Here is a 14,201-nt window from a genome sequence, read left to right as displayed (position 1 = left end):
TAAATCACAGAATATTTTAAAAGAAATTAAATTATAAAGAAACTTTCAAAGAGAATTACACAGTAAATTTGCGCATTTGAACAGATTTCTTCACTGCAAACCCCATTAAGAATTCTGTTTCTCCTCGCTTTGATAATCGAATAAGACTTTTTATGCCGTATTTTAGAGCTTTTTTTTTCTTTCTGCTGAAAGCATCTGCAGCATCTTAATTAATTTTTACCGCAGCACAGTGGCTGGCTGGAACGTCTGGGAACATTGGAAAAAAACGCTAATTTCAGTTTAATTGATAATTTACTGAAATTAACAGCTCGATCGATTTTCAATTAACTTGCAAATTTTTTAAGACAAAAAGCATACATAAGGTTTTTACACAAACTTGATTAAGCTTCTTTTATTTAATACCTGTATCGTAAAAGACACGTTTCCATACTTGATTTCAGTCCGGAAAATAATATTTTACTGCTTTTACAGTTTAATAAGTCCGGTACGCTCCACAACCATGATAATAAGCAGAAGAAATCTTCTGTCAACTGACCGGACTAACAAAAGATTAAAAATAGACAACATTGAATTTATCTTAAGATTCGCTGATGACATAGTCCTAATTGCCAGTAGTCCTAAAGAACTACAAACACAAATTAATGAATCAAATATATTACAATAAAGTGAGCCCTTAAAATGAATTTAGCAAAACTAAAGCACGTACAACAAATCATGGAAAGAAAAACTTCTACTAAATAACACAACACTGGAAATAGCAGAAGAATATATAAATCATATTACCCTAGAAGTGTGGTCTGGATTTTAACGTAAGACAGAGAATAATATAAATGACCGGTTGACAGATAGAGAGACAGCATCAAAAGGGGACGGTGCGGGCAACCATTTGGTTCGCTCCATCATCCTTTTCCAGTCGGTACATCAGAGACGTCCGCAAACGAATGAGAATTATAGAACCGCGCGAACAAAACTGGACGTTCGCTCGTTGAATAGTAGCATTTGTTCGTTCGGATAGTGAATACGCACCTTTATGTAGATGAAAGGGTGGGGAAAGGGAATAGATCACCTGAGATCCAAACTAATTTTGCATCATTCTTTTCGCCTAGCTGTTTCTGTGTGTATGTTAAGTGTTTCAAAATGGCTATTTATACGACCGAAGAGAAGGTATATCGTTAAAATGGTTTTACATTTCTCAACTGTGGAAGAGGTCATTGGACGTTTTGTGTTCACCTTTCAAGATCGCCCTGTACCTTGTGCCACAACTGTACGCAACATTGTCCATAAATTTGAGCAAACAGGCTGCATTGCGGCGTGCAGAAATTGTGACAATAAGGAAGGCGCAGAGAAGGTGATTCCCGACAAAGAAATTAATATTTGTGCCGCGGTCGAAACAAGCGAACATTTAGGACAGAGTTCGGGATCTCTACTACCAGAAATCAACAGAAGAATTAAGTTAGCATGGAGTACTTATCAATGGATGGAGTACTCAATCCTATTCAAATATAGAATGCCACTCTATCTAAAGAAGAAAACATTCGACCAATGTGTACCTACTACCAGTCATGACCTATGCATGCGAAACATGGACAATTAAAACGGGCATCATAAAGAAACTGCAGGTTGCATAACGCTCAATGGAACGAAATATGCTGGGAATAACCAAAAGAGACCGTAAAAGATTAGAGTGGATACGACAAAAGACCCATGTAATAGATATCATCCACAGAATCAAATCCCTCAAGTGGCAAAGAGCAGGACACCTGGCGAGAAGGACGGACAACAGATGGACCACAAAAATTACAGCATGGTACCCACGAAGAATTAAGCGACCTAGAAGAAGACGGAACCTGAGATGGGACCATGATATTAAGAAATTAGCAGGGATAACTTGGGCCCGCATAGCGAACAATAGACAACAATGGGCCCAAGTACAAAGACAATATCTAAACATGTTAGGGAGGCTACACCATAGTTGGAAATGGTTGAAAAAGCTGAGAATTATGATGATGATGATCTGAACCAGACAATTTTTTGAATATTTGCATGTCAACTTCTTTCTGCTGCTAAAATGCCATTTTCTATGTCTTCCTTGTATTTAAGTTACAGTGCAAAACAATTAAATATTAGCTTTTGCAGAAACAAAAATTCCTCAAAAATGCTAAAAATATACATAAAGTAACATCTATATACTAAAAATAGTATATTGAGCAACTAGTGTGAAAAGTTGTCGATTGCCCACGAAAGCGAAGTTGTAAGTCATTAGTTGTCATTCGCTCGAGTTGCACATACTATTTTTCTCATTACGTTGCTTTTTAATATGTCTCTTTTGTTATATTTTATCATGCAAACAAAAGAGACTTATTAAAAAGCAAAAAATACTTTAAAAATCTCGTGACAAGAAAAACAACTTTTGGAACACCCCATAGATGAATGCAAAAGATGACATTTAAAACTTCAAATTTTTAAATCGAATTTTAGAGTAGAAGTTCAAGGAATTTTAACGTTGTCTTGTCGCACTCAAATCGACATTAATTTTGCTCAAAACTAGTGTGGTAATTAGCGTCTTTTTTTTTCGATTCCAAAAGAAATCGAAAAGATACTACTTTCTTATGAGTAATAAAAAGGTAATAATTTACTCTCAAATACCTACTATAAATAAAAAGCGACTCTATTATTCTACAAATGTCAAATTTGAATGAAACGGATGTTAACTGTAATTTAAATAATAACTATAATAAATCTTATTTAAATATTCGACCATTATCATAAAAGAAGACACCAACAAACACAGATAAGATCGACAAAACCGACTTTTTTATTCGAATTCAATAAAAATGCCTAACATTACCAAGACTTGTTTGACTGTAATAAAACTAGAAAATTTTAACGCCCACGCTCCAGAGATACTTTTGTTTTCATCGTTTTTAACTGTAACTGTAAAATACTACTCTTTTCAATCTGCTTTCAACTAGATATAATTGGAATACAATTCCTGTTGGATACAATTCAATAAAAACATAGAGTGACACCTAAGTATAAAAAAAATATACTGTTACATACTATAGAGATCAAAACTACTCTATTCTGTATGTAAATGCATAATTTAATTACTAGTAAGACACCTCCGAACACAGATAAAATCGACAAGACCAATTTTTTATTCGAATTCAATAAAAATGCCATTACCTAAACGTGTTTGGCTATTATAAAACTACACAATATTAACGCCCACACACCATAAATAGATACCTACTTTTATTTTCTTCGTTTTTCACTTTAAAACACCATTCTTTTCGGTCTGCTTTCAGCTAAATATTCCAGGGATCCCGTTGGATACAACTCAATAAAAACAAACCGTGTATTCTATTCATCAATCACTGGCTAATTAAACCGTTTGAAAATGTAGGATGTTGACCTCTTAATTTTAAAAATAGGTGAAAAAAAACGCTTGAAATCAGATCAAATTGAAATAATTGGAATAAATTTTAAAACAAATAAATCGATGTGTTAATCTTATATCGCCACAATTTGATTATATCAGTATACTGACAGCGGGCAGGGAGCTGTCAGTTTACTAAAAATAGCGTAGATATTTAATCTTAGATTAAGAATGCAGATAAATAATAACACTGATACCACAGCTGATACTATCCAAAATAAGAAAAAAAGGTAGAAATATATTTTTACTTTTACTGAAGTGTGATAAAAACTGTTTCGGGAAAACGAAAATTTAGACACGCAAACACAGAATCTGGATCTTGCTAGAAACACTTTAATACACAGTATACAGTTGGCTTGGAAATGATGATCGATGACATTTTCCACACAATTTTAAGGTGCGTATTCACTATCCGAACGAACGAACGAATGTTCGTTCGGTAGTAGTATGGCCGGGACCGGATTTTAGAACCAAACGAAAACACCTTAACCCATTCGTTTGCGAACGCCTTTGATGTACCGACTCGAAACGGATGGCCGAGCGAACGAACAAACGAACGACCGCATGCGTTTACCGAATTCCATTCGTTCGCTCGCTCGTTCATTCGGATAATGAATACGCACCTTTACAAGTAAAATGACGGCGATCTTCATTTCAAAGCTATCTCTCACGCCGTTTATTAAATATTACAAACTTCAGTCACCCTCAATAGAAAAATAATAAAATTTTATCTACGCATCTGTCACCTGTATAGGGTAGGTACAAGGTGAGCTTCCTACGATGTTCTCTATGGGTATCTCTGAAACTATTGGAGATAGAGAGTCGGTTAAATGGGGAAAGAATTGCAGTTTTGTGGGGTCATAAATATGCGCCTTTCAGATTTTTGAAAAAGTTCATGGCTTACTAGATATTTCGAAAAAAACAAATTTAGGCTATTTTAAAAATTGTCCATAATTCCATTATAATCTATTTTTGACAAAAAGTTTTCAGATAATAGTTGTAAATAATCACATCCCTAATGAGTTCATGTTCTCCGATTTTTTCTAAAGCCTGTCATTTTTGACATATGACACAAACATATGTTTTTTTAAATAGAAACCATAGTTGGCCTTCATAAAAAGCGCCATTTTTTAAGCTTTTCAGCGATATGAGCTATAATATGTTTTTTTTTTCACAAAATTACTGAGTTATAGCCAATTCTTATCTGTCTTGAATAATTTCACTTAGTTAGCCATGGAAACAAGTTTGGAAAAAAATCGGAGAACACAAACTCATTAGGGGTGTAATTATCTACAACTTTTATCTGAAAACGTTTTTTCTAAAATAGATTATAATGGAATTAGGGACAATTTTTAAAATTACCAAAATTTGGTTTTTCGAAATATCTAGTAAGCTATAAACTTTTTCAAAAATCTGAAAGGCGCATGTTTATGACCCTACAAAACTGCAATTCTTTCCCTATTTAACCAACTATCTATCTCCAGTAGTTTCCGAGATACCCATAGAGAACATCGTAGGAAACTCACCCTGTATATCCAAGTATACTTTCTTATATTACAACTTCCTTCATTGTTACGCTCTGATTTCTTCTAATATCAAATAACATCTCATATCGAATTTTACTATCTTATGCCCATCTCTACTCATGCGTTCAAATTAAACCAGACCTGTGACCTGGGCTAACATTTTAATTAATTCTATATCTTTTTCGAGAGTAATTTAAAACCTATTCTTGTCAGCGTTAACGAAATTATTACTAATTACTAATTAGAAGAGATAACAAAGACCCACCGCCCTTAACGATGTTTATCTATATCTTTAAATTAATTATTAAATTGAGATTATGTCAGCAATGGCTTCTGGGAGAACACACGATAAGGGATATCTTAATAAAAGTTATTTTTATAATAGTTTAATATTACTACAGAGAGATAAAATTACTTTTATTATAGACGGAGAGCTGGCTACATAAAAACCTTATCATCATTACATGGCTAATTTTTCGTGTGAAGTATCCTTTTGTATAGCCATTGTGAAATAGCCATGTCTGCCAACGCGATCCCGGGGCTTAAAGTGGGGGCCGCCAATCGAAAGGGTGAAATTTTGACACTAATAAGGTACACGAAGTTATAATCGCTAACAGCTTTATTTGTTATTAAGAAACGTAAAAATTGTTGACAGACATTTTTATCGTGGCTGAAATGCCGGCAGACAACGCGAAAGAGGCATAGAATTTGACAAAATCATCGCATACATGCATGTCGATTTGGTGGAATGTCATGTTTATTATTAATTACTTAAAAAATAAACATTTTGAGTAGATAGATATTTCGTTGAAATAATAAAATATATTTATAATACAATCGCATATATGATTTATCTATAAATGGATGAGGCGGCCAGCCCGGAAAGCGCTATAGAATAATATCGCGCTTTTGATAACTGTCTGCAGCTAATTTAGCCACGATCTTTTTGTCTGCTCTTTGGCATACGTCTTTTAAAATAAATAAATATAACATTTCACCAATCGACATGCAAATATGCCATAGTTTTTTTCATTCTTCAGATTTCATTTTTTAATAATTTTTAAAATTTCATGCCCTTCGCGTTGTCTGTCGGCATTTTAGCGACTAGAAAAATGTCTGCCACCACCTTACATTTCTAATAATAAATAAAAGCTATTTTCACTTTCTTTCTTTCTTTTCAGCCTGGCTCCATCCAGTGTTGGATATAGGCCTCTTCTAGGTTTTTCCATGCTTCGCGATCTCTAGCCAATATTATCCATTGTCTTCCCGCCACTGCCCTGACGTCATCGACCCATCTCTTTTTGGTCGGCCCACACTTGTTGTTCCCCTAGGTCTCCATAGGATTACTTTTTGGGGCCATCGGTCTGGATCCTGTCACATGTCCTATCCATTGCCACTTCAGACTTGCCACTCTTTTAACATCTATTAATTTTGTTTTATGACGTATGTGGGTATTCCGTATTTTTTCCCTAATGGTGACTCCTAACATGATTCTTTCCATGGCTCTTGTGCTACTCGTAGTTGTTCTGCTGTTGTTCGAGTAATTGCCATAGTCTCTAAGCTATACGTACAGGTAGTATGCAGCTGTCGTAAGCCTTTTCTTTAGGTTCATGGGCACTTTTTTAACTTTGAAAATATCGCTCATATTTCCAAAATGCCACCCATGCCAAATGGATCCTGCGTTTGATCTCCGTATTTTAGTTTTCCTTGCCTAGCTTGATTTTATGACCTAAATATATATAATGGTCTACGTTTTCAATAACAACGTTGTCCACGGTAATGTTATGGATATTGTTGCTCATTATCTTTGTCTTCTTCAAGTTCATTTTAAGGCCAATTTTCTGGGATTGGTCATTTAGCCCATTTAGCATGGTGTTTAATTCTTGAATGTCGGTGCTCAGACAATATCGTCTGCGAACCTCAGATAGCTAAGGTGTACCCTATCGATGTTTAGACCTCTATTTTCCCATTCTAATTTCTTTAAGACATTTTCCAGTGCCAGTGTAAATAACTTGGGAGAGATGGTATCTCCCTGTCTCACGCCCTTGCTGAGTAGTATTTTTTCTGTATTGAGGTCATCATCTAATTTAACTTGGAAGGTTGCACTATCATAGATATTTTAATAATGGAATAATATCTGAAATCAATTCTCGCGTCCTCCATTACTTCTAGAAATGACCAGGTTTCGATGTTGTCAAAGGCTTTTTGATAGTCAACAAAGGCCAAATGTAGAGGTATATTGTATCTCTGCTGTTTTTCAACGACTGTTTTAATTGTTTGTAGATGATCGATGCTACTAAAACCTTTTCGAAAGCCTGCCTGTTCATACATGCGTCTATACTGCATTCTATAATATTTTTAGCCGTACCTCACCTTTTCGATTGGCTGCCCCCGCTTTAAGCCCCGGAATCGCGCTGGCAGACATGACTATTTAATGGCTACACAAAAGGATATATCACACAAAAAATTAGCCATGTAACGATGATAAGATTTTTTATAGCCAGCTCTTAGACTATTATGGTACTGAATGATCGAAAAAAATGGCGTTCAGTTGGCTTGGGAAATGACGATCGGATGACATTTTCCCATATAAAATGACAGCGATTTTCATTTCCAAGACATCTCCGACGCCATTTTTTCAACTGTATAGTATTTATATTTAAAAAATGGAATTAGTTACAAACAATTTTAATAATTATTGAATCAAACATCATAAGCTTTTAAAAATAAAGTGGAATTATTGTACTTTTAAATACTTCAAAATTAAAAGACAAATTATTTTTACACCTAATAATGTTCCTATATTAGAGCAGCCTTTAAAATATTTCATTCCAGAAGAATAAGCTCTAATTAAAAATTTCTCGCTTCCGAAAATGACTCACGGAAAATATTGTTTTAAGCTGCACGGAGGGGCATTATAAATATATTTTAATTCTATTTATAAATGTAGCATTATTGCCTTTAATAATAAAGAAGTTTTTTTTTTTATTTATTTATTATTTGAATTATTTTTAGGAAATACCAAACTTTAAAATTTGAATTTATTAAATAGGTAAAAAAATATGCTTTACTCCATAAGATCAGATTAAATAAATGCAAAACAGAAATTATCATTGATTGTCATTTCAAAGGTTATTATGACGGTGATTTTTTTCGATTATAGAGTATATATTTATAGGTTAGGCTTAACATTAAAGGCAACATATACCTCTTTCTAAGGTTGACCAATACAATAGCAAAGAAAGATAAGAATTAAAGATTGAGAATCCCAGAATCTACATATCTACATAATATAAAATGCTAATGTTTATCTGTGTCGTCTCTACTGAAGTAACGACTTGCTCTGGAAAGTTGCTTTTTTTACTAAAAGATAGCTAATTGGCTCTTCTAAAAACTGTCGTCGCCGGATTTTTTGTTTTTCATTTAATTAAAAAAAATAAAAAGTATTTTTTTCCTGATGTCGTGGCTGATCAACTAGTCAGAGATACAGATCTGGGCTTATTATTTTTTTACCATCATATTCAACGCTAAATTAACAGGCTCTTTAAAGTGATTTAAATACAATATGTACAATTAACTCAAATAAGAAATGTAAAAATAAATTACAGTAAGATCCATGAAAGAAGCATGTTTATAGTAATTATTTTTTTATGAAACCATTAGGTAGTTATTAATTTTAATAGACATTATAAGACTGTAATTAGGTTTTTACTCTGCTAATGAACCGTCAAGGCGAACAATTGTTATTTGAATTTCAACAGGTTTAAGAATATCTTCTGTAAAATCATACTCTTATAAACTTTATTGGTTTTTACTTTCTAACATCTGCCTCAACATCATTAAATCCAACCATAAAATAATAATCTTCTTAATGTTTATCATATCACTCTTACAATTCTATTAGCGTTCTCCCGAAAGACTAACTGTTTTTTAAATAACAAATATTGTAATATTTTAGAGGCGTTTCCATCCTCTGGAATTTGAGATTGAGAAACCCCTCCTTATCGAACCTCTACACTTCACAGCCAATCCGTTTGCCAAACGCAGCTTTAAACGTCAAACATGTAAGCAGAATCGTGATTAATTAATGGTCATATTTTATGAAACACTTATAAAAATTTTTAAAATATCTTAAAATATGTAAAACAACAAAATAAAATATACGTGTTTAAGAGTTTTTCCGGAAAACTCACCGGTTTTTAAATTAAAAAAAAAATATTATGATATTTGGGGGTTACACTCTTTGTAAATAGATTGAAAATCCCTTCTTATCGAACCCTACACCCTAAAGTCAATCCATTTTCCAAAATCAGCTTTTACGTCAAGCGCTTTAAGCAGGATCGTGATTAATCAATGACTAGATTTTTCAAAGCACCCTGTATATTATTTTTAAAAAATCTTAAAATATGTAAAAAACAAAATAAAATATACGTGTTTAAGCGTTTCTTCGAAACTTGATCGTTTTTAAATAAAATATTGTAATATTTAAGGGGTGGTTTCACCTCTTGGAACGGAATTTCGAAAACCCTTCTTATCGAAACTCTATACCCTAGAATCAACCTGTGCTAAAATTGAGCTTCTTACGTTGAGTGGTTTGAGCAGGATCGTGATTAATCAGTATGTCAGTTACTTAAGGATTTTATATATTAGTATAGATTAGTGTAAATATCTATTTACACTAATATACATGGCACATCTGTACCACCTATGGAAACCGAGCTAAATAACTAACAAAAAATTAACCGGTCAAAATCACCGGTCGAATATCATCCTTTTACCGGATTACAATATTACGAATTCATCGGCCCGTTCGTATGACGCCTCAGGACGAATCGCTCGTAAAAAGCACCGCGGCCCCAATTTTTCGGAGGGTAGTGGAAGCAGGCAGTGGTCTCAATGCCCTCTCGCCCCCTACTTTTAGTCGCACGAGCCCGAGGTGCCCGAGGGCAGTGGCGCTAGTCAGTCTCCACACACCGCACAGTTGCCAAATGGATAAAATTATCTCTAAACCTAAACGAATATTCAATCCTGAGAATACAAGACATGAAAATTCGTATACAAATAAACCTTTTTTAGATGGCATCTGTTCGTTCAATTCCACCTGCACTATTCGGTCCACTATCGATCTGTTAAAAGTACTGTATAATTTTAAAAAGTATCACTTTCAAGCTGGATTTTAACAATGACGATAAAACCAATTCTACTGTAACTTAATAATACCCATAACTTTTTCAGATAAAAAGCGATATTTGATATGTTAGTATATGACATAAATTAGATTGATTGACGTATTCAATTGTTTTTCTCACTTCCTGATTCACCGGAAATGACTACATATCAAGGAGACTTATAATCAAGGAGCCTTGGAAAATAGATTTGATTCGTCTAATGTTTTTAGTGTCTTGTCTTGGCCCGTTAAAAGATAAATCTAAATCATTTTTTAATCCTATCTCAATTTTTTCAAATGGAACGAGAGAAACCATATTCGAAATGTCAAAAGTTGACATATTATATGTCATTCTACCCAGAGTGTCATTTTTATGGAATAAAGCAACAAAAATAACGAGGGTGCGCATTTACAAATCAAAAGTTGTAATCATCTTCGATGAACAGGAAGTGACCGAAACAATATACGTCAATCAATCGTAATTTCTGTCATCTACTAACATACCAAATCTCGTTTTGTAATCTGAAAAAGAAAAGTTATAGGGTGAGCCACTTTAAGACGCACCCGATATAGACGATCGAAAAAAATTGTTAACTGAATTAAATCTAAAGAAATCAATTTCTATTTTATTTATGCTAATAAAAAGAATTATACTTTCCTTAATATAAACGTTTAAAGGGTATTGCTTTATATATAATCCAAATAAATAAAACATTTTATATAAATATTAATAAATATTCAATTATCAGCTGCCAAAATTTAATTGTTTTACAAATAACATTCTATAAATTTTTGAGGTAAGTCAAATATATTTTATACAGGAGACGAGTTAAAAATTAAACACCTGGCAACATTGGCGCAAAATTCCCGAATCAATACGGGGTCTCACACGGTTTGTATCGCGCAATTCTGAATTTTGACATTTCTATTGCCGAAGAAACAGCAAAATATGAGAAAACTTCCAAGAAAATTACTTAATTTTTGTATATTTATCTTAATTTTGAAGATATTTAAAATTTTTTTTTTTTTTTTTTTTTTTTTATATTTTAAATAAAATGCCGCGTAAAAAATATCTCAGGAACTTTTACTAATTCGATAAATATTATATGTATTATCGCAAAATATTAAATATAGGTATTACTGTGTTAAATATATTTAATGTTTGATGCCCCATAACAAGAGAAAAACAAATAAACTGTCTGTCACGCGCGCTTACCTAAAAAGTCACATTTCTAAAATATGTAAAATATACGTTATTCAAATGAAGTTAGATTTTTATTTTTAAGATGTCTTGAAAGAGAATCGAACTTTGAAATAGTTTCTCGAAAAATTTGGATGTGTTTCGATCAAAAAGAGCGCCCAAAGTTAATATTTGCTTACAGTCATAGTAAAAAACTCAAATATTATGTCCCTTCTAATAAAAGAGCAATACAATATACAGATGGGGAGCAGAAAATGTAAATAAATTTGGTGAAGTAAAATATAAAATAAATCTATAGAGTGAGCAGGCGCACTTGCTAGAAGCCATGTTTCCCAAAAATTGACAAATTTACGCTATTTGGACGTTTAAAATTTATTTTTAAAGCGTGTTCCAAGACAATCTGAAATGATTACTACCGCAAAATACTGCTTTTAGACAAAAAAAGGTTTGTTTATATTCAGTGATGCGCAATAGTTTTCGTTTTCAGTCAAGCCTAGGTTAAAAAACTTAATTAATTATAATACAGGTACTTCTTATAATTAAATACAGGTACTTCTAATAGAAAAATCCATTAAAAATAAAGCACAAAATATTTATTTTATAATATTCCATTTTAAGATAAAGAAAACATTAAATGTGTACGGAAAGAAATAAATAGACCTATATCGAGAGCACATACTAGAACCATATTTCAAGAAAAAATGTCAAAATTCCCGTTATTTCAACTGATTAAAATTTATTTTGGGATGTTTTAAAGAAAATTCTGGTTTTAATTTTTTTAAAAAAAAAAAAATCCGTGTTTTCCAAAAAAGAATTGGGTTTGTTTTCAATTTCAAGAGGAGTCAACGCAAAGGTTTTATTCGTTTTCAGTCACGCCTATGTTAAAAAACTTAAATACCGGTACTTCTAATAGAAAAATCCAGTAAAATAAGGCCAAAGAAATGTTATTTTTACAATATTCCATTTGAAGACAAGAAAACATTAAATGTTTTGGGGAAAAAATAATATAGCAAGCGCACTTGCGAGGAACCATATTTCAGAAAAAAATGTCAAATTAGCGTTATTTCAAGGATTAGAATTTATTTTGTGATGTTTTAATAGAAAATTCAAGTTCTTAGATATCCGGGAAATCGTGTTCTTCAAAAAATTAGGTTTGTTTTCATTCAAAGATTTTATTCGTTTCCAGTCACGCCTAGGTTAAGAAAACTCAAAGCAAAGGTACTTACTAATAGAAAAACTCCGTGGAGTAAGCACAAGGAAGATTTACTGTTTCCTATATTATTTCAGATAAAACAGAAAAAACAACACTACAACACTTTCAAAAATCAAAATCCTGCGTTTAGATGAAGGAACGACAACAAACAGTCCATTCAGGTTTGAAGCAGAAAAATCCGTGCGCTGTTGTCGGACCCTTTTTTTCTCTACCCTCTATCCTCACCACTCTACTGTCACTCACAGAACACAATTTGACGACATTTCGGTTCTGATCTGGACCCGCGTCGCATCGATACTACGGGCGCGATGAGGTTTTACGCGCATTCGGGAATCGCTGCCGGCCGCGTTGCCAGATTGGCCGCCGCCGGCCGAGGAGGTGAGATCAAAAAGATGTAAAGCCGGCGATGCACGCGTTTGTTTTGATTCGGTTCGTGGGTGATGCGACGGTGAGAACAAGGCGCTTTAACTACTGTACGATTAAAAAGATGAGGCGCGGATGTATTGCCGATTAGATAGATGCTGCTACCTTGCTTTACGTATGTTGAAGATTAAAAGCAGTCCGCCAGTTATTGTTTAATTCTTCTGTGTGCTAGGGTAGGTTCTGTTTATATAGCAATCGATACAATTTAACCAATTTTTTTACAGAAACACATCCAAGTGATCGTATTTGAAAACTTTTGATGAGTTTCTATGAAATGAAATACTATTGTTCATCTATTGATGTCCACCAGGGCAGGGACAGGTGAAAATAATTCATAGTAGAACATTCGCAAAAATTCACGACAGACCTGTTAATCACGCGACCTTACTATTGTTTGTTCCCCTTCCTTGAGTTATAGCGAGTTATAACTCATCATACAATCTCGGGCTTTAACAAAAGCCAGTATCTGAGACAGTTCCACGAGGAGCCAGTTCTCCATCCTCGATATCAGCTGTACCAAAGTTCATGGCACGAACGGTCGTCGTCTCCGAGGAATCACAGAAGCACAGAATCTGCATTCTGTTGTTCCTCAGCTTCAGCGTTGAGGAGACAGTGTTCTCATAGAAATCCTGTAATCCAGATATTGTTTTACTTAAATTAACAAAAATCTTTGATTTTTTCTCAGTCGTAAGTTCTGAGAACTTTCGAATGTTTAAGACCGTTGGAGGACTCCTATTTGAGTTACGGATGGAGTCTTCCGGGTTCCTCAGTTTTGCCTTTTAATTGGTTTCCTTTGGAAAACAGAACGGTACTGGTCCAGTTAGTAGAGTGATCGCTCTTGGTGAGCAGACATCCAGAGTAGGAGGAATTTGAGGAGTCTGACTTAAATGTGCGATTCTTTGTACTAGGCAATGATAGGCTATTGACAAAACTATAACTAACTATATGTAGAGTTCAAAGTGTTTAGACCTTTTGAAAAGAATAGGACTGGAAAATCTAACTGTAAAGATCAGAAGGGTGCCATATAGATCTGAAAAGGTGGCAGTCTAATCTATTGACATCCAACATGCAAATATGTGTACCCAATTACAAAAGGCGTTTTGCACTACGAAAGGCACTCTGCTCTTTATAGCATCTCTACACAATGGGCCATTTTTTTTTTAATCAAAAGCAGTATACGTGTTCGATTGGGAATACTGGTCGACAATACAATACTGGCCGACTATCATACA

At 33.6% G+C, this 14,201-nt stretch overlaps 1 protein-coding gene across 1 annotated transcript in view; it reads right to left on the bottom strand.

Moving 5' to 3' along the window:
* Positions 1–12,607, bottom strand: part of LOC115875183 (neural-cadherin-like) — a gene marked incomplete at its 3' end in the record, with an annotated part of 68,358 nt that extends 55,751 nt beyond the window's left edge. The window contains exon 1 of the mRNA XM_030890587.1: positions 12,560–12,607. The remainder of the gene's footprint in view (positions 1–12,559) is intronic.
* Between the last annotated feature and the right edge of the window lie 1,594 nt (positions 12,608–14,201).

The sequence above is a fragment of the Sitophilus oryzae genome, unplaced genomic scaffold (genome assembly GCF_002938485.1).
Source record: "Sitophilus oryzae breed Bouriz unplaced genomic scaffold, Soryzae_2.0 scaffold_1350_pilon_pilon, whole genome shotgun sequence".
Taxonomy (NCBI): Eukaryota; Metazoa; Arthropoda; class Insecta; order Coleoptera; family Curculionidae; genus Sitophilus; species Sitophilus oryzae.
This window is presented reverse-complemented; position numbering and strand designations above follow the sequence as displayed.